This window comes from Capsicum annuum, chromosome 7 (genome assembly GCF_002878395.1).
Source record: "Capsicum annuum cultivar UCD-10X-F1 chromosome 7, UCD10Xv1.1, whole genome shotgun sequence".
In the NCBI taxonomy this organism is placed as follows: domain Eukaryota; kingdom Viridiplantae; phylum Streptophyta; class Magnoliopsida; order Solanales; family Solanaceae; genus Capsicum; species Capsicum annuum.
Genome location: NC_061117.1, coordinates 156,610,389 through 156,637,390, shown reverse-complemented (window position 1 = coordinate 156,637,390; position 27,002 = coordinate 156,610,389). Strand labels below are relative to the sequence as shown.

The window sequence follows — 27,002 nt, the reverse complement described above, 5'->3', positions numbered from 1 at the left end:
ATGGGTATAACATGGTTTCTCCACTCTTGTGGAAAGTTCTTTGGCATCCGTTGAGTGATGAAATGGTCATCTAGAGTTCTAAGGATAAGCTAATCAAGAGTTGTGGTAGCAAAGTATTCCTTAACTCCTTTTGGCCTATTTTGATGCAAGGAATCAATCTGAATCCATGGGTTACATGTTTTGTTGAGAAAGGTAGAGTAGGGGTTGGGTAGAGGTATATATATGGAGAATATATCTTATTCAGGCTGTAGTACCTCTACTTCAAAGAGGTTGTCATCCTTACATGACAGAGTCCTATGAATGGTTAGAAACATGTCTAACTTTGGTAGAAATCTGTACGGATCGGACAAAGCAGAGAAGGCTAGTGAATAGACGGAGTAAGACATATTATTTGGATAATAAGGGATCGATGTATTTGTTCTAGAGATCTAAGGAAAATACTCAATAAAGAAAATACTCTATGTATTTCTTATCTTTTTGTTCTAAAATATAAGAAAAGAAACTACGACTAGATTATGTGCAAGACGTAGAATACAATAACTGGAAAACACTGACTTAGATAATGGAAATAAAACTATGACACAAATATGTACAGGACTTTGATAGTGATACTTGGAAGTGAAAACTAAGGACGGATTTAAGGACATCAACTAAGAAAAAGTGAAAGGAAAAGTAACACTAAAAATAAAAATGTAAAGCTGGCTTACGTGTTTACAATCAACAGAGGTGTATGCAAACTCATGCTTCCTCCATCCCTCTGGGAGTAGGGATGGCTCTGATACCAAATAGATGGAGAGATAGCGGGGCAAGGAGGACTGCACACGAAGGCGGCCAAGCAGCTAGCAACAAACTGCCAAACTTTCCAATATGAAAAGCAGTTTCACGACTATGTAGCCAGAACACCATTCAAAATCAAATCTCCCATCAGCAACACAGACATAGATACTAACCTTTCAAACATGATAGGTGATTCACGTCCATATCAGCAGAAAACCATACAAAATCAAAGCTTTTAATTGACACATCACAACTTTCCTACAATTGAGATACATATCCATAAGGACGGTTTGCTTTAGCAACAAAGCTTCACAACCCTAAAGAGAAAATACCAGCTAAAACTATTATCCTATCATCCGGAGAGAAGATGTCCCTAGAGACATAAAAGCAACACTCAATTGGCAGTCTGAAAATGCCATGTGCCAAAATATGATGCTGTACAGCATCAACCAAGCCGTAAATAATATTGCTCACACCCAAAATAAGTTGGCAAGTAAAGTAGAAGGAATGAACAAGAGGGAAAAACAACCATCCACTCAGCATGACGGAATTTTCCATAAGTTGAAACTCAGGCTCCAATCTATGCAATATGATATATGTCCACCGGGCGTCTCACTGTCTTATTTATTTGACTTGCAGTAAAATGAAATGGCTTCACTGACAAAACAAATCCAATAGCTAAGACACGGTGGTTTTCAACCCCAGAGAACTCATAGCTTACTTCAAATCCAACCTTGTTCCCAATGTCGGCACATCCATACTCTCCACCAAAGATGAGCCACATCTTTTCCACTCATACTTCAAGCTCCCATATGCCTACATCACCAGGACCTCAAGATGAAAAAGAGTTTGACATTGCTAATCATGAAAGTGAAAGAAAAGATTCCATAGTTCTAAAAGAAAAGCTGATAAAACTCATAAACAGTCAAAAAAGAAAATTAAATCTGACACATACATAGGGACTATGATGATCTTGTACCATGACATCACCTTCCCAGATGATAATATGATAATCCATAAGCCATAAGTGACAGACTAAGATAAAGAATTGAGCACCTTACTTAATGATAGCCTTCTCAATCCCAAGTGGTTTCCACCCCATCGTGATCCAGATACTGATTCAGACCAGATTGTCCCAAATCTGTATGGTTTGAACATCAATGATAATGTAGTTCCAAATCCTCAAGCCACAACAATCCTTGATATAGTGGAAGAGTCTCTAAAGTTCAATGAGCAAATCCAGTATGATGATCCCATTAGTCCTACTTTAAGTGAGAAAGATTATTCTAATACAGATGTACACTGATACCGATGTTAACTTCCCAATTGATGGATATGTGAAAGATAGAGAGGAGTTTATTAATTCATGGGAATATGTTTAGGACAATCCTAAATCCTTAATTAAATCTCCAGAAGATGACTATCCATCAATATACATGCACCACTCAAATAAACCAGAGATCTCTAAAGTTGTTGACGACCAAGAAGGGATGATGGGAGATCTTATCCCAGAAAGAAGGCAAAATCTAGTTACGTCAACAAAAAATTCATAGGAATCAGATTTCATACATTCACTCTCGATGACATCAAGATTTCAGCTTGGTTCTAGAGAATCCAAGACCTTATACTTAGATGGCGACAAAGAATCTGGTTGAACGGGTGAAATACATGATACTCTCGAAGTTCACATATAGATTCTCTAGAATATTCAAAGATTGGCAGAATGCTCTTGGAATTTCCAATAAAAACACTTATCTAACATCGCAGAACTTTGCCTTCAATATCAGGATCCTGCATGAGGTATTTTATGGAGATGTAGGCCAGAGATAAGAAAAGCTCTAACGACTATTCTTCAAGATAAATTGCCTATTGTTCGACAAAAATGTCATTGATATCTACTTCTAAAAGATGGCGAAGATCTACTTTGATTTGGGCAGAGATCCCAGCCTAAAGCAAGACTTTGTATCATTAGTGCCAAAGATGCTAGTAGGCCACTCAATGATGATTGTGGAGGAGATGTTCAAATCCATAATTTTCTCATAGATAGGCTACATCCAGCAGGCCATCTTCCATGCTTTGGACAACATATGCATAAAGAGGTCTATACTGAAGCAGATAGTCCAGAACAATCCAGCCTTTGATTAAGCCTGTAAAGAGGTCTTTCTATTTGTGAGATGTCTATTTTTGTATTTTTTTGCTTTCTTCTTGGGAAAGAAATATGGGGGTAGGGTTGAATGGTAGGGGTATGGGATAGTGAGGTGTCATAATTTGATAGGAAGGGGTTTTTAATTTATTAGGGAGTTTGTTATTTTGTCTTCTAGTGGGGAATAATTATATGGGGTAGGTTATGTGGTGAGAAGAGGGTAAAATTGGTAAAAAATAATTTCGGGGAAGGACAAAATTAGGTGTCTACACCTAGTGGCTATGCAAATTACTTAGAGAACGGAATATTATTACTGGATCTAACTGATGATGATGGTGAAGAAGTGGTATGGATGAGTTAATTAGTGTATATGGAATAATATTTTTAATATGTAGAATATAATTTTTCATGTTATACAATCAAATACGTGTGTGTCATTTATGAAATGTCAAGTAAGATTGTTGTGATAAAATTGTATATGGTATTGTGTTTAGTTAAAACATACCTAAGTTTAAGTATCTAAATGTATTTTTTGTACAAGTTTTTGTTTGGCCTAACTATAACCAACCTTAAAAGGATTAATTAATAATTTAAGAACTTGTAAGTATCCTATTTAAGTATTTTAAAGAATTAAGAGAACCTATTCACATTTAATGTTGTAGACTTTAATGTTGTAGGGAAGAGTGATAGGGTTAATTGTATTTCAGAGAAAAGAAAAAATGGAAGAGAAAGGGAAGAAAAGAAGAGAGAAGAAGTACATAGGAGCTCATGGGGGCACTACATGGGGGCACTACTAAGCTTGATTTTCCATTGATGATTTTCCCACTAAGCTTCATCAAATTATAGCCTTTTCAAGTACATATAACCTATGTTTCTCGAACTCTTCAAGACTATCAAGAGGTGGGTGTTGGATTCTTTAAAAGTAGTGTATTTTGGAGAATCTGACATGGATGCGATATTGAAGGTGTAGAATCTGTGCAACTTAGAATGTAATGCAATGTCACATTAATTTCTTAAAATATTTGTATTTAGTAAAAATTAATAATTTTTTTTGTATATAATCAATATTATTCAGACTCTTTAAAAATGTCAATGAGTATGCATTGGATTCTCCAAAAGTACTGTAATTTTAGAGAATTCGATATAGGTGCGACACTGAACGTGAATAGCTTGCTCAACTTAGCGTATAATGTACTGTCTCATTAATTTCTTGAAATATTTGTATTTAGTGGAAAGTATTCCCTTCATCCCAATTTATGTGTCGCCTCTCAGATTTTGAGATTCAAACTAGTTTATCTTTGACCATGATTTTTAATATATCTTTTAAATATTTAAATTGTCAATAATTTTGAGTTATAGAACCTTTTACATAATTTAAAAATATATAATTTTATTTTAAAAATTATGAAAAATTTGTGTTTAAATTTATGGTCAAACTTAAACTGTGTTACTCTCAAAAATTAAAAAGTGACACATGAATTGAAACAGTGGGAGTAATAGTTTTTCCTTAATTTTCTATGTTTTCTATGAAGTAGTTTTTATAATTTTTAATTTAGGGGATTAGAAAGTTTCATCGAATAATGTCGACAGTAAGAAAGGAGATGGTGGTGGTAGCTAATGGAGAGGTAAAGTAGATATTTAAATGTAGCTCCTTATATTAATTATCTTTGTAAAGATTACTTTGGTAGTTTGGTTTACTAATTTTAGGTATTTCATGGATAACATGATTTAGAGAAGGCTCTCTCAAGAGGAAAAATGGCTCTATCTGTTTTACTATAGCGAGTTAAATTTGTTATTAGGCAAAAAGAAAGGGCTGATTGTATTTTGGTAATATCAAAATGGACCATCAGTAGGGTTATTGGTTGTTTGAATTGTAATTAATTTCTTCAACATTTAAACTTTAAAAGTATGGGGTTGTTTGGTAGCTGGTTTGGAAATAACTTCTGCATGTAGTAAATCATACATAAGTAATACTATGTTTTTTAGTTCTTAGTAGGTAAGTTATTCATATATGATATTTTCTTTCTAACCATGAATACACTGGGTTTGTTGTTATTGTTGTTTTGATTTATAATTGAGAAACTTGCATAACTAATATAAGTATAAGTTATGAAAGAATCTATATATTATGATATTCAGGACAGAGAGCGAAATAAGTAAATAGATGAATAATTAAACTCAACATCACTAATCCATATATAAGTTAATTTCATGGCCTTCCCTAATTTCATGGCCTCCCCTGTGGCTATGCAAATTAGGTAGAGAACAAAATATTATCACTGGGTTTAAGTGACGAGGGTGGTGAAGCAACAATATGGATAAGTTAAGCAATGCATGTGGAATAATATTTTAATATGTGGAATGTTATATTTCACATCATACAGTTAATTATATGTGCGCCATTTATGAAATGCCAAGTCAACTTATTGTCACAAAGTTGTGTATGGTATTATGTTCAATAGGAACATGCTTATGTTTAAGTGTCTAAATGGAATTTTTGTAAACGTTTGTTGTTGGTCTAACTATAATCGGCTACCAAACGACCCTTAAAAGGTTTAATTGGAAATTAAAGAACTTGTAAGCATTCAATTTAACCATTTCATAGAATTAAGAGGACCTATTTGCATTTAATACTACCTACAACACTTACCAAAAATAAATACTACCTACAACAATGTTGTAAAGAAGAGTGTTAAGGTTAAACGTATTTAAGAGAGAAAGAGAAAAATAGGAGAGAAGAATTATAAATAGCTCACCAGGGCACTACTAGACTTCCTCCCCCACCAACCACGTCCTCTATTTATGCTATTCCTACTATTATAATGACCTTTTCATTATTGGTTTGCCCACTTCAAAAGGTTTCCAGAAGACCTTATCCCTCAAACCTCATGTGGAAAGAGAGATTCCTTAGGTTGCTATTTGAGAGAAGAGATATCCATTGGGACGAAGCTGATAGAATGGCACCCGCTTTCTTAAGGATCCTCGCTAATTCAACTAGTTTTCTTTTCCGGGAATGAACTAGCCTAGAGGAAATGGGCGTCAAGCCTATAAGTCAAGTACACAAGAAGAGTTTCTTGGCGAAGACACTCTCAGTCAAAGGTAGGGCAGTCTTCCTAGCTTTAGGGTCAATCGAATATATAGAAGATCTGATCAAGTTTAGGTTAAGATTTTCCTCAAATTTGGAGTTAGAAAATTTTAGGTTAGACTAAGCTTGAACAAAATTAGAGCGAGGTATGGTCTAGGACAATTCAGGAATGGATTGGGTAAATTTAATAAAGTTTAGCTTAATTTCATGTTTGTAAGATAATAAGGAATCCATAGGATTTTTCCAAAGTAAATATGAGTAAGTAGAACTTCCGATATCAAATTTGACGTAAAGGGGTTAGTTTAGGATGTCATGGGTTAAGGGTGCAATGCCAAAAAGGTAAAATTGGGAGCTTTTATTAGTTTTTGACTCACCAGTCCCATTGTATTGTGTGGAATGTCTCTATAGAAACATGTGCTACAATGGAAAAAGTCTCGCTATAGCAAAAGTCAAACCCGTTCAATCCCGCTATTGTGATAGATCCAGTAATAGCAATGTCGCTGTTATAACTTAGCACATATAGCAGGGTAAATTTCTAATATTAAAGAATTTTTCCAAAAATATTTTATTATTCTAAACTCATTTTTGGGGAAGGGCTTAAGTGATTTAGTAGATTATTAGTTTTTTATTGACAGAGTCTTTAAAGGTAAATATTTCATCCCCATTAACTAGTTTTTTGATTAATTAACCTTTGAATCACTATTTTATGGGTTTTGGGGGAGGGTTCAAGCTTGAATTAGTGAATTTTTTGTTTCAAACTAATAAGTTAGGTGTAAAACCCATGGATTTTAGTAGTTAATCATTAGTTTACTCTTGCGTTACATTAATTCACTAAAGTAATCATGAAATTGGTATTTTCACGGTGAATTAATGGTAGGAATACTTTAGAACGGGTGAATGATCATTAATTTGGCCTGGAGGTTCATTTAGGTTGTAATGATTGACATTATAGGTTATTTTATTGATTATGTGTGCTATTCTTATTTTTAGTCCACAATAAAGCTAAGGAAGCCAGAAAAGGAAAACTCAGGTTCAATAGAGCATTTGCTTATGTCTAGTTGGGGTAACTTGGAAAGACGAGTTATACAAGTGGAGAAGGATGTTATGGCACCTGTGGTCGACCTGTCTATCTTGTATCTATTACTAGGAAAGACTTAAATTGAGTTAGGTGATGGTTTAATGTAGTTAAATCTAACTTTTTTTGTGTGTGCATGATAACTATTTCTTCATATAGCTTGCATAGTGTATGTTAAAGGAAAGTAAATGAATGTTTCATCTCCCAAGTGCTTATTGCATTCAATGAACTTATATTTAAATCTTGTTGGATTTTACAAGTGTTGTTATGTTATAATAGTGGTTATGATTATTGTGATATCTGTTATTATTGCGAGATGCCGACATCTGAAAATCTTCACGGGATTTGGTTGGTATAAGGTTGGAAGACACTTGATATTTGGAATTTAGTAGATAGACAAGAGCTCATCCCTTGTAGGTCATAGCTAGTAGGCATAGACATAAGACCCTTAGCTTATATGTACAAGGTAAAAGTGAGTGCCGTAGTTCCTTAAATAAATTGGTAATTATATATTTTATTGGTTATGTTAGTTCTCTTAGTGAAGCAGGGATTATATATTTTTTTGATTATGTTGGTTTCTTGAGTGAAGAAGGAATTTTATGTTTCATTATTATATTGGTTCCCTAATTGAACCGGGTCTATGAGTTTAACCACCAAAGGTGGTTTCTTGTGAAAATTGGGATGAATGTTTTTTTTGTAAATTATAGACCAGGATGGATGCTAATTTCCATTATTGTTTATTTATATATCCTTGAGTGGTCTGGGGTGATTGAGAGTTGTGATATAACTCTATGTTTTTTGTCTACTTTCGTAACTGAAACATGATTTATGTAATTATTGACTCATAGTTATTGACTTAGAGTTTGGTTGATGTATTTAACTTGGATTTTTTTACTATCCATTTTCACTCATATCAACTTAAGTCCATGATGCTGTTGAATAAGATCAAGTTTCATAAGATTGAGGTATGGTTGCATGTCATGTGTTCATGGTTGTCTTATCATACTATGTTATGGTTATGTGTTCATATTTCTCATTTTGTGTTGGCTGATAACCCTATTAGTACACCATTATTTGTTGTGTACTGATACTCTATTTGATTTTCCTTTTGTTAAGTAGAGAGTATATTCCAGTGAGTTTTTTGAGACCTTAGTTGTGATCTCCAACATTGATCAAATTCAAGGGTGATCTGCATCTTTCAAGCTACCATGAATTCTTTTGTTACTATTTTAAGTTCTTTGTTCTGAACTTTGATACAATGTTAGCTTTCAGGGTTGCATTCCCTTTGACATTTATCAGTAGTTTTGGTACAATTGACATTCAAGTTCTAGGCAGATTTCATTAAGTACGGTATTTCTACAATTATATTTGTAATTATGTTTATATCAGCAATGGATATCATTTCGGGTTAATGACATTGGATTAGTTGCCTATTTTTAGCTAAGTACTGGTTATTATTTTGGGTTAGTTGGTTCTCCCACCGGAGAATTACTGTGGGTTCCACTCACGGCTGGTTTGAGTTGTGACAAAGTTGGTATATGAGCCTTAGTTACGTTGATCTCATTGTGCAAAAATGGTTCCAGTAGATTTTTGTAAAATAGCAAAGAGACTTCTATACTTTTATTCAAGAGGCTATCCTTTCTTTCTTCTTTAATGCTATAACTTGATTCCAATTGGTATATGGCAATCCAAATTGGTTTCTTACTTTCTTTATTTTCTTTTCTATAGATGATGAACAATAAAGAGGATGGAATGAGAGAAGCAACCCCAGCACCAGCATTTCCAGCTGTGGAATCAATTACCCTGAGATAAGACAGAGAAAGGGGAAGGAGGAGAGCAACACCCACCAAGGGTGAAGCTCAAGCAACAACTGATCAGATTCATAAGAGGTCAATATTATTCCTCAATATAAGATCATTTTGAGAAAGCTAAATTAGGAGATGAGGATAATATGGAGGAGGAGGTGGCTGCACCAACTTGAGGTTCAACCCTTCTTACGATGTCTTTTAAGGCCATTCAACATGTTTTGGTTTTTTTGAGTGGGTTGGATAACACTAGAGCCACTCCTACTATGCCGACTTTCCAAGTACCAGGAGTTTATCCCACTACCCCTTTCGCTCCCAAAATGGGTGAGGCTTTGGTGATAAATGTCTTTCCTTGTCATAACTGTTCCTATCATGACTGGTTCTGAGCATGAGTTGCTAACTAAGTTTTGAAAGTAAAACCTCCTTCATTTCATAGTGCTGATACTGAGGTTAATTTTGAGTTTATCATTGATTGTTTTGAGAGGCTTCACAAGTTGGGATTGTACAATGATATTGTGTTGAGTTTGTGACGTCCCAACTGCTGGGCAATGTCAAGTAGTGGTGGAGAGCGTATGTAGAGTGTTGGTCAATGACATTAACTCCTTTGACTTGGGCGTAGTTTAATACCATATTTTTTGAGAAGTATGTGCCCCAGACTCTTTATAACCACAAGAAAGGTGATTTTCTTGATCTTGAGCAGGGAAGTATGCCAGTTGCAGCTTAAGAGGCTTGGTTCCCTGCTCTTTCCCGATTTTCTACCCATCTATTAGGCAATAAGGAGGAGAGGATCTGGTTGTTTGTTAATGGTTTGAACACTAATATTCAGGTATTGTCTGTTCACATGAGTTCTATAGGTAAGAGTTCCAATGATGTGGCTAATTATGTAAAGAAGCTTGAGGGGGTTAAGCAGGTTGGTCAAGATAATGCATTATCCAAGATGTCCCACAATACGACTAACTTTAATGGTTCTTACTATAGTGGTCAGGGCCAAAAAACGTATCCAGCTTGCCCCATTCGGTCAGCATTGTTAGCTTCTATAAGTGGACTCGTTGTGTTATTCTAAAAGATGTGAAATAGATTTTAGTAGCAATAACACAAGTATAAAAATATACCCACTATAACAGTATATTGTAAGTCCCTGTCTCTGACGGATTACCTATGGAATTCATAAAGGAATGGACATCCTAGTAGAGAATGTGAGCAAGGAAGAGTACTTGCATTTCCTTCTTATTGAGGCCAGAATAAACTAAAGGTTATAGCTAGACAACCACCACTACATTTCTATATTTTATGACATTTAATGACTACAACCGATAGTTGGAAGGATTTTTTGATCCACTTATTCACCACTAAATAGCTTTGGCTTTTTTTCGACTCGGCCTATGAGGACTTGAAAGAGAGCTACCTGGACTGCTAACTTTTTGTTGCTAACAAAAGGGGGCACACCCTCACTTATATTATACTCTCGTTTGAATGTGCACCGGCGATCAAAGGTTCTTGGGATTGCTTTTATGGCTTCTAAATAATCTATCCTCTGAATTTCGACAAAAGAACTTAAGGGGGAATTTATAACTTATAGAATGCTAAAAGCACGTATACATACACTAATGGTAAGGGCTGGTGTACAAAAAGTTTTCTATTATGGAATTCTAGTCTATTGTACCTAACCTTAATTAATATTTCAAATAGCAGATAAGGTGTATCTAATCTTTCTCCTTCAATACTAGGCATAAAAATATCTAGAAATAATAGAAAAATCTTGGACCAAGAGCATATGTTAAACCTGCTTTGCCAGATAGTACCATATTTATCTTAGAGTACTAGTAAAGTTTATCACTATGTGCAATGTTTTTATTCTTTGGTCATTTCCAATAACCTGGCAGTTCTACTAAACTTTTTTCTATAAGAGAGCTTTGAAGGGATGCAAGACTCCTAACCTTACCCCAGAACTTAATCTACGACCCCCTTAAGGTTAGGTCACTAAAAACATTATTTCCAATGGTGCAATATGTGGTGCCTCTAAGGCATCTAGTTGATACTTACCTTTCCATGTGAGATAAAGTACACCATACTTGTTAATCAACTTTGCTTACAAATTTGCATACGATGAATCCTATATTTATTGGGGAAGGTTTTGATTATTTGATCAACTTGGATCGTATAAGAACAATGTTTATGTCTTTACCAGCAGGCAATCTTCTTACTATGTTTAAAATGGGACCAAGAAGACAACCCAACACTAGAGCCTTCTTTGTTCTCAATCTCCTCACTCCCAGCTATCTTCCTTCTACTAGTAAATAATCTTTTATCATAGTAGGAACCTAACAAACCTTCTCGTCCAGTTAGTCTAAACACAGGCATCCTTTCCTTCTTATTGACCTACCCTAAATAATTTCTAATGAAATTGGAATATGAACGAGATTAAAAAGGCCATCATTGGGGCAAATGATGCAATAGTTTCAGTTAGAGCAACAACCAAAATGGATTAACTAAATAATAGTTTTTCCAATGATGAATTTTGTGCCACAAAAAAAATCAAGAAACAAAGGAAGTTTCCAATACCAACAATAGATCATGCTGAAACAATTGTAGCAGCTTCCACACCCATTGGTTTTGCACTTTCTAATATCTCAACTTGAGAATTCTTCTCACTCTTTTTCCACTATGATTTTCTGTTCAAGAACACTCGTCTCATTAATTCCCCTCATTTATTTTATTTTGGAGATTGAGATGTTCATGCAAAGCATAGATTGAACAATCAGTACACTTCATACAAACCCAATCTTATAAATAATGAGAAGTACAAGCAAGGATAGTTTCTCGATTAAGAAGGTATTGAACTTTCCAACCATCTTTATCAATTCCTTCTTTATCTTATCTTCTTCTCTTATGAAATTTCTTTTGAAATATTTTTTTTTTATATTCAATATTTACATTGACAACAGTGTATCAACCAAATAGAATTTATTATGATAAATAAAGTGGATCTATTTCATATTCTTTCTATTGATTGCGACATAGAATCTCTCCTTTGGTTTGTAGCTTTGGGTTACACAAGTTTTATTAAGGCAGAGGTTTTTCCTACTTCAAAAACATGTACTACATTGAAGGTAAAGAGGTTTTCAGTAACCCAAAAGCTAGTTCAACTTGAAGATTCTCATTGTTATCAATATTAAATTGGTAGAAGTCCATAACAAAATGCATACCAAATAACCTAGAATAAGGAAGTCTTATACCTACACAAGGGAACTAGATAATAAGCAATATGTCAAGTCACCTGGTCTATAATCCTAGTCTTTAGGATTATTATCATAGTAGGTGATACTAAGCAGAACTACAAAGTCTAGGTAATTCTTTACCCACTTTGCCGGATTAATCATATTTGAGACATAAGGAAGGTAAATTAGTGGTATCTTTTCAAGAAGGAGCCTATATTCTTTCAATAATACAATGAGATAGATTAGGAAAGACTATTTTCTGGTCAAGGTTTACATTTAGCTAAGGTAGAAGTTTGTTCGCAAATAAAAAGTCAAAAAGAATGTCATTCTCATCTAATTGAACATGTCCCCAGCTTACGTGAATTCCTTCTAATTAAAGGGTTGTAAGTGCACCCCTATTTCCCCCTTTGGCCTCTCCATTTTTTGAGTCATCTTTACTTCTTCAATCATGTTGATCTTTTTGCTCTATTTAGCATAGGTAGTTTTCTTCCAAGCTACGGGCAGGACCTAAATAAGGAATAAGAGAGAGAAGTATCTCAATTTCAAAGGTTAGGCAAGATAGTCACTCATACAGTAGGAGATTTTGGGATAAAATCCTCATCTTATAGAGATTTTGTTAGGATTTTCCCCTCTATAGTATATTTTACTATGGCAACCCCGATATAGAATTTTGTTGACACGACCCGAACCAAGACCTAGTTATGTCGGGTATCTCAAGTCCAACTAGGACCGGAGACCACCACCAACACCCAAATCATTAACTGCTCTACACCCCATGTCGGATAAATTCTGAACATATAACAAGATAAGATAACATTAATTTAAAGATATTAAAATGAGTCTATAACCAAAATTAGACATCCAAAACCAAATGGTCGTCCACTACTGATCCCAATGCCAAAACCAATACTAATGCTAATACTAATACCGACATCGCCCATGCCCATAGTAGTCCAACAAAGCCTCTACCAGAATAAAAGAATATCCAGGCGGGACATGCCCTCGACCATAGCCAAAACAAAAACTAAAGAAATAAAAATGATACTATAAGAAAGTCCATAGCATGAAATGGGGTCTTCCAGAATATGGAAGTTCACAATTTAGTCTGACTCAAAAGCTATCCCCGAATCACCAAGTCACTGAGAAGGAGGAGTAGAAATATTATCGGTTCCTGCATCGCGGGGGGATACAGAACCCGAAGATGGTTAGCGAGGTGAACTCTAGAATGTAACTCAGGGATAAAGATAAAATAATGCTATCAATTCAAAACGAAATCAAACCAATGCAAATAACCACATGCAAATACATATACATATATACCCTATCGGGATAGGGAACAAAGTTAAGCATAAATTTAAAATATTTACCTGCATTGTGTAGCTTTACCATCATAAATCCACCCACAGGCTATATGGGTCCAGTGTTACACTATGAACGGGCCCAGTGTGCGTAGCTGCACGAACCTAAGATATCATAAATATCTGGGGATTCCCTTGTACCCTTCGCCCTCCATGATACATATATACAAGTATAGACTTGGGGGATTCCTATGTACCCCACAAGCAGATGGTCACCAAGTCCAACCCTCATGTCAGCAACTAGGAGTTTCCAGTATCCATCCTTTGGACTCACACCTTTACAGCTAGCTATCACAATACCCATTATTGCCCAGTTAAAATATTTAGCACATAACAAAACCACCAATTCTAAGAGTCAATTATTAAGGCATTTTTAAGAGGTATCATTATACCAACTATAGTTTGCAAATAATGTCATTAGCCAGCGCTTAGGGGATTCCCATGTACCTTGCAAACTCCCATATTAAAATCACTTAGGGAATTCCCATGCACCCCACAAGGTTTTCATAATTCATTCACTAAGGGGATTCTATTGTACCCCATAAGGTTTTCAAAACCATCCTTAACCATTAATCAATTACACTATGCATTAGTTTCAAGAAATAAGTCCAATCAAACACTTTGGGGATTCCATTGTACCCCTATCCCACCTTTCTCATAACTACAAACTAATTTTATAGTACAAGATTGGTGTTATAACCACTTCAAAAGTCACAAGTGTAGAGAAAGTTACCATTATCAAGTTCCACCACCATACCCGTGCACCCATATGTTCAAAACCATAATTAAAACATGGAAAACCATAATTAACCATGGGAAAACATCATTCAATATTAAACATTCAAAGAACCCCAACATTTATTTTAAAACGATAACAATACCATGAAAGCCATTTATTAAAATATGTGATTTTCATAAAATAACAATGAGGGAAGAGTAACATGCTTGAAATACTAAGAAATTTGGAAGAGATTGCACCCTTAGAACCCTAAATGACCACTTTCTTTGAAACCCTAGCCTTAGTTTGAACAGAGAGTTTGAGAGAGAATGTGGGAGTGTTTTATTAGGGATGATATGTTAATGAAGTCCCAAGGAAGGTATTAAGTCATGGTATCAAAGGGACTTAAAGTGGGAAATGTCTTGAATACCCTCAACTTAAAAGTTATAAAAAAATTATCTTTTGTTACGAGTTAACCTATTGACTCATCACCATATCACATGACTCATAGCCTTGAATCATATCCTAGATAGTGAGTTGGACACCTATACACTATCAAAATTACGACTCCATAATACCACTCGCAACCTGACCCAACAACTAGTAGGGTCTAGTCATAACCAACACAACACCCAAATATGTCAGACATTGGACAACCTATGACTTCACCTCACAACTCACAACCTGTCCTCACAGCTCCTTGTGAGCTACTCATACTTAGAGCAAAGTCAACCCACTAAGTTACTGATTTGGTTAAGGTTTGTCCTAACGACTTATCACCACCCTTAATGACTCTTATTACCAAGTTATAACCAAGACAAAAAACCCAACCACCATCCACTGAACACCCTACGACTAGGGTCACCTATCCCGTTAAGACACCATATGACTTGTATGGTTAAGTCATAATTAAGGCAGTGAGCTCAAAGCTTAGGAAGTTTACAAGGGCCAAAAATTTGGGGTATTTCAATTCTCCCCCACTTAGATCATTTGTCCTCAAATGATGGGAAAAGGCAGTGACTAGTACGATTAAACCCCAAACATCTCTACTCTTACCTTTAACCAAGTTAGAAAACAAAGATGCCAAGGAAATCAATCTTTTATTTAACAAAGTCAGAAAACAAAGATTTTAAGAATAACACATACCCTACGCATGATCTTTCAGAGCAAAAAGAAAGAATTGATACTTGGACTTCATGTCCTCTTCAGCTTCCTAAGTAGTCTCTTCAACCTTGTGGTTCCTCCATAGAATCTTAATTGAAGCTACGTCCTTCATTCAAAATGGACGAACTTGCCGATCCAAAATCTCAATAGGGAATTCCTCATAAGACAAGAAATCTGAAATACCAATATCCTTGATTAGATAAATCAGCGATAGATCACCCACACACTTCCTCAATATAGACACATGGAACACCGGGTGAACGGAGATCAAGCTAGGGGCAACTCCAATTCATATACAACATTACCGACCCTCTTTAAGACCAAATAAGGACCCATATACCAGGGACTGAGCTTTCCCTTCTTCCCAAACTGCATTACCTTCTTCATAGGAGATACATTTAAGAATACCCTATCCCCAATCTCTAACTTCCAATTCCTTACATTTTTATAGGAATTTTGGAGACGTTGGATGGCTTTAAGCCTATCCCAAATCTCCTTCACCTTCTCCATGGATTGGTGAACAAAATTTTGTCCAAACATCTCTACCTCAACAACCTTGAACCATCTAATAGAGACCTACACCTCCTGCTGTACAAGGCCTCAAATGGAACCATCCCAATGCTAGAATGGTAGCTACTATTATACATAAACTCTATAAGAGGAAAATATTCAACCTAACTACCACCATAGTTAATCACACAATCTCAAAGCATATCCTCTAATGTCTAAATAGTCCCTTCTACTTGTCCATCTAACTGCGAGTGGAAAGTCATACTAAGACTCACTTTAGTCCATAAACCTCTATAAAATGACCGCCAAAAGTATGATGAGAACTGAGCACCACAGTCGAACATGATAGAAATAGATGCCCCATGCAACTTTACAATTTCCTCAATAAACAATTTGGCATAATCTTCCATCGAGAAATTTGTCATTACTGGCAAAAAGTGAGAAACTTTGTCATCCTATCCACGATGACCCAAATTGAATCAAACTAATTCTGGGAATGAGGAAGAGCGGTAATGAAATCCATATTGATCACTTCCCGATTCCATACATGCAACTCAATTTCTTGACACAACCCTTTGGCTTGCAAATGCTCAACCTTCACCTATGGACACACCATTTATTTAGCCACAAAATATGCCATATCTTACTTTATATTGTTACACCAATATATTTCCTTAAGATCATGATACATCTTTATCGAACCAAGATGAATGGTGTAACGTGAATCATAAGCTTCAGACAAGATCCTTTCTTACAATCCATCTACATCGGGAACATATAATATCCCTTGGCACCACAAGGTACCATCACCACTAACCTCAAAGGCCACCGCTTTATGTCTACCTATATCACCCTTAATTTGCATTAAGATAGGATCTAATACTTTTTTCTCTTTCACCTCAGCACCAATTGATGACTTCACCACATATTGAACAAATATACCACGATCTTTCAAGTCAAAGAGACGAACTCCAAGGTAAGCCAAATGGTGAATGTCCTTTACCAATTCTCATTTTCCCTCATCCATATGATCTAGACACCCTATGGATCACCTACTAATAGCATCATCAATCAAGTTAGCTTTACTTAGATGGTAGTGAAGACTCATATGAAAATCCTTGAGCAGCTTAAGCCATTTTCTTTGCTTGAGGTCAAGATTTTTCTGGCGAACACATATCGCAGGCTCTTATGATCTTAAAAGATATTGATATGCACTTTATATGAATAACGACACAAGATTTTTAATGCAAATACCATAGACAATAACTCAAAGTCATGAGTCAAATAATTCTTCTTATGTACCTTCAACAGTTTGTAGGCATAAGCTATCACTTTGCCATTCTGCATCATAATTCAATTGAGCCCAACACGGGACGCATCACAATAGACCACAAAATTATCAGTGCCTTAAGGCAAATTCAAGACCAGAGTTGAAGTTATTTTATCCTTTAACTTCTCAAAACTACCCTCACAAGCATTGGACCACAAGAAATTTAACTTCTTCTGAGTTGACTTAGTCAACGGAGCAACTATAGTAAAAAAACTCTCCACCAATCTCCTATACTAACTAGCAAACCCAAAAAGCTTTGAATATCAGTTAGAGTCATTGGTCAAGGCCACTTCTTAACCACTGCAACCTTTGGTAGATCCAGTATGACCCCTTCACGAGAAATGACATAACCCAAAAAATTTATAACATTCAACCAGAATTCACATTTTGAAAATTTGGCATACAACTACTGATCTTTTAGGGTCTGCAGTACTATGCGGAGGTGATCGATGTGATCCACCTCACTCTTTGAGTATACCAAAATATCATTTATGAATACGATGATGAATAAATCTAGAAATTAATAGAAGACCCTGTTTATCAATTCTATGAATGCTACCGGGGCATTAGTCAACCCAAAAGACATAACCAAGAACTCAAAATACCTATTTTGGATACGGAAGGTAGTCTTAGGGATATCTTCTCCCTAATATTTAACTAATAATACTCAGATCAAAGATAAATATTGGAAAAGAACTTAGCACCCTGAAGCTGATCAAATAAGTCATCTATTCTTGGAAGAGGGAATTTATTCTTTACAATTACCATATTTAATTATTGGTAATCAATACACATCCTTAGGGACCCATCCTTTTTACACACGAACAATACCGGTGCACCCCACAGAGACACACTAGGACGGACGAAACCCTTGCGTAAAAGATCCTTTAATTGCTCCTTAAGCTTCTTTAACTAATTTTGAGCCATTCTATATGGGGCAATAAATATAGAACGAGTGTCCAAACAAGATCAATCCCAAAATCAATCTCTCTATTGGGAGGGACACTGGGAAGGTCATAGGAAAGACCTCAGGAAATTCATTCACCACCGGGACACAATGTAAAGAAGGATCCTCCAAGTTAGAATCTTTAACCTAGCTCAGATGCTAGAGACACCCCTTGGAGATTAACTTCTAGGATCTAAGATATGATATGAACCTCCTCATAGGCACTAGAGAACTATATTCCAACATAATGACCAACTTATTAGGGAATTTAAAAATGACCTTACGGGTCCAACAATCTAAAGAAGCATTGCATGAGTATGACATAGTCATCCCTAATATGACATTGAAATGAACCATGTCTAATTTAAATAGATCCACTAAAGTCTTCTGACTACCCACAGATACCACACAACCCCTATAGACTCTTCGAGCAATCACAGAGTTGCCTACCAGGGTAGAAATAGAAAAGGGGTCTAAACTGCACTCGGTATCGAAACTAAAATGTACAGATAAGAAAGAGTAGACCCCAGATCAAGTAAACAATACACATTATGGGAAAAGAGTTTTAACATACCAGTAATGACATTAGGTGATGCCTCAGACTCCTAAAGGGTAGTGAGAGCACAGAGTCAATTTTGACCAGTGTCGGAGCCAGATGCGGCACCCTATGGTGCCACAGCTAATGAAAAGGCAATCAAAACCTTGTTTGACCCAGAAACAACCTTGGCTACTAGATAGTTTCTAAGAATATTCCTTAATTGATCGTACCTAAAGCACTTATCCCTTTCCACGTCACAGAAACTCTAATGCTTTCGACTATAAAATCTACAGAAGGATATGATGAAGCTAATTCATCCCCACTAGCCTGAGATTAAGCACCCTATGCCCTAGAACCATTTCTCCCCTAAAAATGCTTGTCACTATATGACTTTGGGTAGGGAGCACTAGCGATCGAGAAGGAACCAAAATTGACCCACTTCCTCTTCGACCACTTTTCACCATCCCCGCCACTATGTTGTTGTCCATCGCCATACTCAAAAAATCTAAACTTCTTGCTCTGCCTCTCCCTAAATCCTCCTTCTTCTACTTCTTTTCCTTAACTTGTTATATGTACACAACTAACCTGAAGATATCTATGTTCTTATATATAAGGAAGCCTTACTCTTAAAAATCAAGTCTCAAAACAACCCTGAAGCAAACTTTCTCATTCTAGCCGTTGTACTAAAGACCCCGAGCATACTAAGATAACTAGTGAAATTCAAGGCAAATTCCTTAACTGACATCTTTCCTTACTTCTAATTAAAAAACTCATCCTACTTCAACTCTCTCAACCCTTCAGAAAAAAATGGTCTAGTAAAGCATTAGAAAAATCATCTCACGGGGCTGAATCAGCATCGCCACCCCTTTACTGGTCCTATTCCTCATACCACTGGTATGACACATTTTTTAATTTATAGGTAACAAACTCCACGCCCTCCACATTAGTGACATGTATTACATGGAAGATATTTTCCATCTCATTAAGGAAACTTTGAGGATCCTCCTTGCCCTTAACTCGAGTAAAGGTCGAAGAGTTCAACCTCATAAAATAGACAACCCATGTGGCCTCTGAAGCTGGAGTAATAGAAGCACCACGCTCAGATAGAGAAGCTACAAAATGAGTCAACATATGGATTGACAAAACTCAACATTCATCAAATCAGCTTTAGGAGCTTAAGAAGGAATGAAGGGGACCAGTAGAACTCCAAAAAAGAGAGCAAGAACTGGACCCCTAGACCAAGTCTGGACCCCATAAGTAGGATGTGTCCAAACAATATTATCCTCAGGTGGGATATAGGAGTTTCTGTGAGCTTCAAATCAACTGGGAGGCATGATCTAAAAAGAGAACAAATGAGAATTAGAGAAGATTTTAGGACTTTAGACTCTACAGCCTGAAAATAGAATAGAAGAAAGAGAAACATTCCTAAATGCCTTGTAGCCTCTCCCTTATGAGTGTGGTATGCTACACATCCTTAAAAGAGACTCTACTCAACATAGCTTTATGGACGCCCAATTGACCATGAACCTTGCTCTGATACCAATATGGGATGAACCAAACCAAGGCCTAGTTGTGTCGAGTATATCAAGTCCAACTAAGATTGGAGACCACCTCCAATACCCAAACTATTAACCTCCCTACACCCCATGTCGGTTGAATTTTAAAAATATAACAAGATAAGATAACATTAATTTAAGGACATTAAAATAAGTGTATAACCAAAACCAAACATCCACAACCAAATGGCTATCTACTACTGATCAGAATGCCAATACCAATACTATTGCTAATACCAATGTCAACACCGTCCTTGCCTATAGTAGTTCAACAAAGCATCTAATAAGAATTAATGAATATCCAGTCGGTATGTTCCCCTGACCATAGCCAAAACCAAAACCAAAGAAATAAAAATGATATAAGGAAGTTGATAGCACGAAATAGGGTCTTCTAGAATATGGACGCTTGCCGCTTTAGTCTGACTCAAAAGTCATCCCTAAATTACTATGTCACTGTGAAGAAAGAGTAGAAGTATGGTTGGTTCCTACATCGTCTAAGGATACAACGCCTAAAGATGGTTAGCGGGGTGAATGCTAAGCATTTAACTCAGGTATAAAGATAACATAATGCCATCAATTCAAAACCATATCAAACCAATGCAAGTAACCACATACAAATGCATATGCATATATATATATACATACTTATAGATATTGTGCCGAGATAGGGAACAAGGTTTGGCATGCATTTAGAACCTTTACCTGGATTATGTACCTTTAATGTCACAAATCCACAAGCAGGATATATTAGTCCAATGTACCCCTTAAACGGGCCCCAGTGCATATAGTCATATGAACTGGAGATACCATAGATAGTCGGGGATCCCCTTGTACCCTTCACCCTCCATGATATATATATACAAATATAGGCTTGGGGGATTTCTATGTACCCCACAAGCATATGGTCAACAAGACAAACCCTCATGTTGGCAAATATTAGTTCCTAGTGTCCGTCCTTTAGACCCACACCTTGATGGTTAGCTATCATAATCCCATTATTACTCAATTAGAATATTTAACATATAACCAAACGACCAGTTCCAGGAGATAATTATTAAGGCATTATTAAGAGGTATCATCTTACTGACTATAGTTTGGAAACAAGGTCATTAGACAACACTAGGGGATTCCCATGCACCCCACAAACTTTGTTATTAATATCACTTGGGGAATTCTCATGTACTCCAAAAGGTTTTCATAATTCATTTACTTAGGGGATTTCATTATACCCTAAAAGGTTTTCAAAACCGTGCTTAATCATTTAATCATTTACAACATGTATTTGTTTCACAAAATAAGTCAAACCAAACACTTTAGGATTCCATTGTACCCCTAATTCAAATTCCCACCATTCTCATAACTACAAACCAATTTTATAGTACAAGGTTGGGATCATAAATATTTCAAAAGTCACAAATTTAGAGAAAGTTACCATTATTAAGTTCTACCACAATACCCATGCACCCACATGTTCAAACCCGTAGTGAAAATTTGGAAAACCATAATTAAACAATGAGAAAACATCATTCAACATTAGGCGTTCAAACAACCCAACCTTTATTTCAATAGTATAACAATACCATCAAAGCCATTTATTAAAACATGTGATTTTAGTAAAATAAAAATTAGAGAAGAGTAACATCCCTGAAATACCAAGAAATTTGGAAGAGATGGCATCTATATGACCACTTTCTTTGAAACTCTAGCCTTAGCTTGAGCAGAGAGTTTGAGAGAGAATGTGGGAGTATTTTATTGGGAATGATGTGTTAATAAAGTCCCAAAGAAGGTTTATGTCATGGTATCACACGGACTTAAAGTGGGAAATGTCCAGATTACCCTTAACTTAAAATTTGTAAAAAAACAATCTTTGGTTACGGTCGACCCATTGACTCATCACTACATCACACAACTCTTTATTTCAATACCGTACAAGCCATTTATTAAAACATGTGATTTTAGTAAAATAATAACGAGGGAAGAGTAACATTCCTGAAATACCAAGAAATTTTGAAGAGATTACACTCTTAGAATCCTAGATGACCACTTTCTTTAAAACCCTAGACTTAGCTTAAACAGATAGTTTAAGATAGAATGTGGGAGTATTTTATTAGGAATGATGAGTTAATAAAGTCCCAAAGAAGGTTTGAAGTCATGGTATCACAGTGACTTAAAGTGGGAAATGTCCAAAATATCCTCAACTTAAAATCTGAAAAAAAAAAACTATCTTTGGTTACGAGTCAACCCATAGACTTGTCACCAAATCAAATGACTCATAGCCTTAAGTCGTATCCTCTACAGTGAGTTGGAAACCTATACAGTGTCCACCTTATAACTCTATGATCCCACTCGTAGCCTGACCTAATAACTCATAGGGTCTAGTCATAACTAATACAATACTCAAATAGGTCAAACACTAGAAAACCTATGACTTAACCACACGACTCATAACCTATCGTCATGGCTCTTAGTGAGATACTTGTACTCAGAGAAAATTAAATACACTAAGTTAATGAATTGGTTAATTTTTGTCCTAACAACTCGTCATCACCCTTAATGACTCATATAACCAAGTCGTAAATAAGATAAAAAACCCAAACACCATCTACTAGACACCCTACGACTAGGGTCACCTAACCCATAAAGACACCATATGACTCATATGGTCATTTAGTAATAAAGGTAGTAAGCTTAAAGATTAGGAAATTTCTAAGGGACAAAAAAAAACAAGGGAGTTCCAATTGTTGTCCCCTTTTTGCTATTTTCTCAAAATAGCATCAACGAATGTAAAGATTAACCAATGGATGTCGAGAGGTGTGTTAACATAAAGTTTCATGATGTACAACAAAGCCACTCTATGTAGAAATTTAAGTACCAACAAGAGTTTAGTCCTATATATTTTACTTATTTTGGACCTTCATTGCCTGCTGATCTTTCTAGTGATATTCTGATAGGATAGTTCTATTTTTGTAACCATAGTATCACATTACCCTAGAAGTTGTATGTAATGACCTAGATCATTGTTACATATAAAAATAGGGTAAACATCTTATGTAGACTTTCGTTGATTAGATTTTGAGGAATCAGGGCTAGTCTAATATTAGTTGGTTTTAGAGGGTGTTGTAATCAATTAAAATTTGGCATTAATATGTATCGTTGGTGGTTCTTGATGTAATAATTAGATAGACAACACCTTTAGGAAATTGTAGCAGCTTTTAACACGTAAAATAAAGTTATCAAACTCTGGTTAAAGAGTTTACTATGAGAGGGTTAGTTCATGATGTCATAACTTAAGAAGTGTATTGTAAAATAAGGAAAATTGAGGAGGGGGTACCAAGGTTCTACCTCAGATGCTACAAAAACAAAAGTAATTGCAGTAGCAGTATGTCAGTGCAGTGGAAAAAGAAGGGACCACAGTGAACCCCAATTTGAGCTGTAAACTGTTGCATCAGTAATTATCCATTACAACAGCAACACTCATTAGCTTGACAGTTTTAAAAACATAAAATATTTTCATTTCCTAACTTTTTATAAACTACAAGGAAGCTCTAGGGAAGGCAATTTTAGTGGGGTTTCAAAGTTTTTCATCTTTGGAGGTAAATAATTACATTCTAGACTTGAATTCACTTCCTTTAACCTTAGAAAATTACTACAAATATATTAATGCTAGGATTTAGGGTTTAACCTTAGTTTATTGAATCTGATGAGAAGTATAAAAATATGTATAATTTTAGTAAAGAATGATCCTAGGGTGTTGAAAAATACTAATGGAACTAGGATTATGATTGCTTATTCTAATTCTAGTAGGGTTCATGGGGTTTAAATGATAGAAGGCCCTATAATGATTAAATAGGGTGAGTTAATGGCTAAAATTATTGGGTGATGATCCTTAGTGGTTAAAAGATAATGAATTATCAAAATGGTTGTGTATTCTTGCTGTTGCATACATCATGAACATATTGAACAAGAATGAGTGGGAAAGAATATGGTTCAAAGGTGGCTCTAAGCAAGGAATTGCGATAAGCTATGGTCTTGTTGTAGCACTTAGACATTCTTGGATTTGTAATAGTTTGTGAATTATTCTCCTATGATTTCTTTCTAACGTGATTTTTGAATTGTTGATTGCATTTCATTTCATTTTCATTGGGATGTTGATAAGTGATGAAGGGTTAGGTATCACACAGGTATGGGAATAATGATGATATGATAAGGGTCGGATACCATATTAGTATGATATAATTTTTATGATGAGGTTAAAAAAAGAAAAAGATGATGCACTCATTCATATATTTTGAGTTTCTTTATGATGATTTTATGTAATGATGAGTTTTTTTATGATAATGACTACGTACAAAAGCTTATGAAAGTTACCTTGTGAGATATAATTGTATGATGTGTTTATTGTTGATTTCTTGATTTATGAGTTTTTTTTATTTCTTTGATACTTGATTGGATTAGTTACTTGTACATTATTAAGTTAGTTGTCCTATGAAGCTTACCCGTACTTGTTGTATTGATGCTACTTGTACTTTGTTTTCTTGAGTGAAGAATATATTCCAGCAGCTAACACGCGACCTCATTTCTAGTTAGCAATCCAGATTTAGTTTTGATGGTGAGCACCATTTTTGAGCATCCTTTAAATTTTCTTATGGTGTTGATGTCCATTTGACACAAACCGAACTAGGGCCTTGTCGTAATGGGTACCCCAAGTCCAACCGGGACTGGAGAACACCCTCGCTACCCAACCCAACAGACCAATTCATATCCCGAGTTGGATGAATTCTGAACATATAAAAAGATAGCGTCATTACATAATCTAAGACTCTAGGATAGGTCTATATCCATGACCACCCAAATAAGTCCAACTATTCGATACCCAATCGATAACCAATATCAACCAAACCATAATTTAGAACCATAACCATATGAGTTCCATAATATTAATATATAATCCTAAAATAAAATAAGATGGAACAATAAGAAATTAAGTCCAATGATATCAGCCCCAATACCAATATCAATACCAAGGATGACACCAATACCGATCCCGCTTATACCAACCCATAATAATTTCACAAAAGTCTCTAACCAAAAGAAAACTAATATCTGATTGGGACATGTCCCCAACCATTCACAAAACCAATATCCATAAAATAACCAAAGTATATGAAAAATATCCAAAATATGAAATGGAGACTTCTGAAAAGATGGAAGCTCAGCTCTTCAATCTAAAAGTTGATCTCTAAGTTTGGTCACTATGCAGGAGAAATAGGATGGCTAATTCTTACATCGCATGGGGATACATCTTCTCGAGGATAGGTTAGAAGGTGAATACTAGCATGAACTCATAAAACGATAAAATAATGTTATCCAGCAAAACCATGTAAACCATCCATATGCATACAAAACATACATATATATATAACCATACAGGGAAAGGAAACTAGGTATAATATGCATTTAAAAACCACTAACTTGGGTATATGTAGTTAAACCATCCTTAACCACTCACAGGCTATATGGGTCCAGTGTAACCCCCTAAAAAGGTCTCAATGTGTGTAGCCACACGAATCAGAGATACCACAAGAGTAGGAGATTTCTAAGTACCTTTATCTCTCCATGATACATATGTATAGTGTACTTAAAGAATTCCTACGTACCTTATAGTATCATATATAGTCTCCATGATAAACCCCTTATATCAGCAAATATGAGTTTTTAGTGTTCATTTATTGAATTCCCATCTTCACTATTAGCTATCACATCCCACTATTTATTGTCTAATTAAAACCATTTCTAACAAACCAATTCATTACTCTATTTATTATTAACCAAGGATATTAATAGTGGTATTATCATAGCAACTATAACTTGCAATTATTTTCCTTAGCCAAACCTTTCAAGTTAAAGAGATTCTCGTGTACCCATTTACCAAGTTAACTTAGGGGAGTCCCATGTACCCCACAAGTGTTCCATTATTAAATTTTCTTGGGAGAGTCCCATGTACCCCAAAATTTGTTCATTAATATGTTTACTTGGGGGGTTCTATTGTACTTGTAAGACCCCGTAAAATCCTAAGCTTAATTCAGTCCTTTAGGCCTGTCAAGGGCTCCCGGACTTAAAATATTTTAGCTAAGAACTCAAACTTAGTGTTATTTTAACCTACGAAAGTTGGAAATATTATTTCACGACCTTTACATTCATTAAATATGGATGTTTAGGTTGATTTATGATCAGGAATATTTGTAGGTGTTTACAAGTTTTAGATTTTTTAGACTTCGTTTGAAGCTTCTTTCGAAACCTAAAATAGTGAATGAACACGATCTTGGTGCAACGGGTTGACTATCACATTATAAGTGTTTACCCCAACTCCCAGTGTCAATTTTTAATGAGTCAATGTAGACTCGACGCGATGCATTTTCTATCGCATTGATGCTAATGATGTGGGACGTCGGTCTGCACGTCAATGGTACAATTTTTAGTCATTTAAAAGACCGCATCCTTGGGGTATTTGGGTGTTTTATCCCAACCTTCAACGCCCCAAAACACGAAATTCAGCCCTAATTCACAAAAGTATACTCACTTTCTCTCAAAATCTCTTAAGAATAAACCTTCGGATTTTCAATTCAAGATTCAAATATCAAGAATTATCCCATCAATTTTCATAAATTCCTTAACTAAGGTATGTGAAGTGTTCATCCAAGGGTTCCTTCCATCCTTGGAGTCCAAGAATCTCTTTTGAACTTCAAGTAATTGATTTATGATTTCTATGGTTGGAATTA

General features: G+C 35.5%; 1 pseudogene; it reads left to right on the top strand.

The window, feature by feature from the left end:
* Positions 1-2,409: 2,409 nt before the first annotated feature.
* The window catches only part of LOC124885797, a 48,699-nt pseudogene continuing 24,106 nt past the window's right edge, over positions 2,410-27,002 (top strand).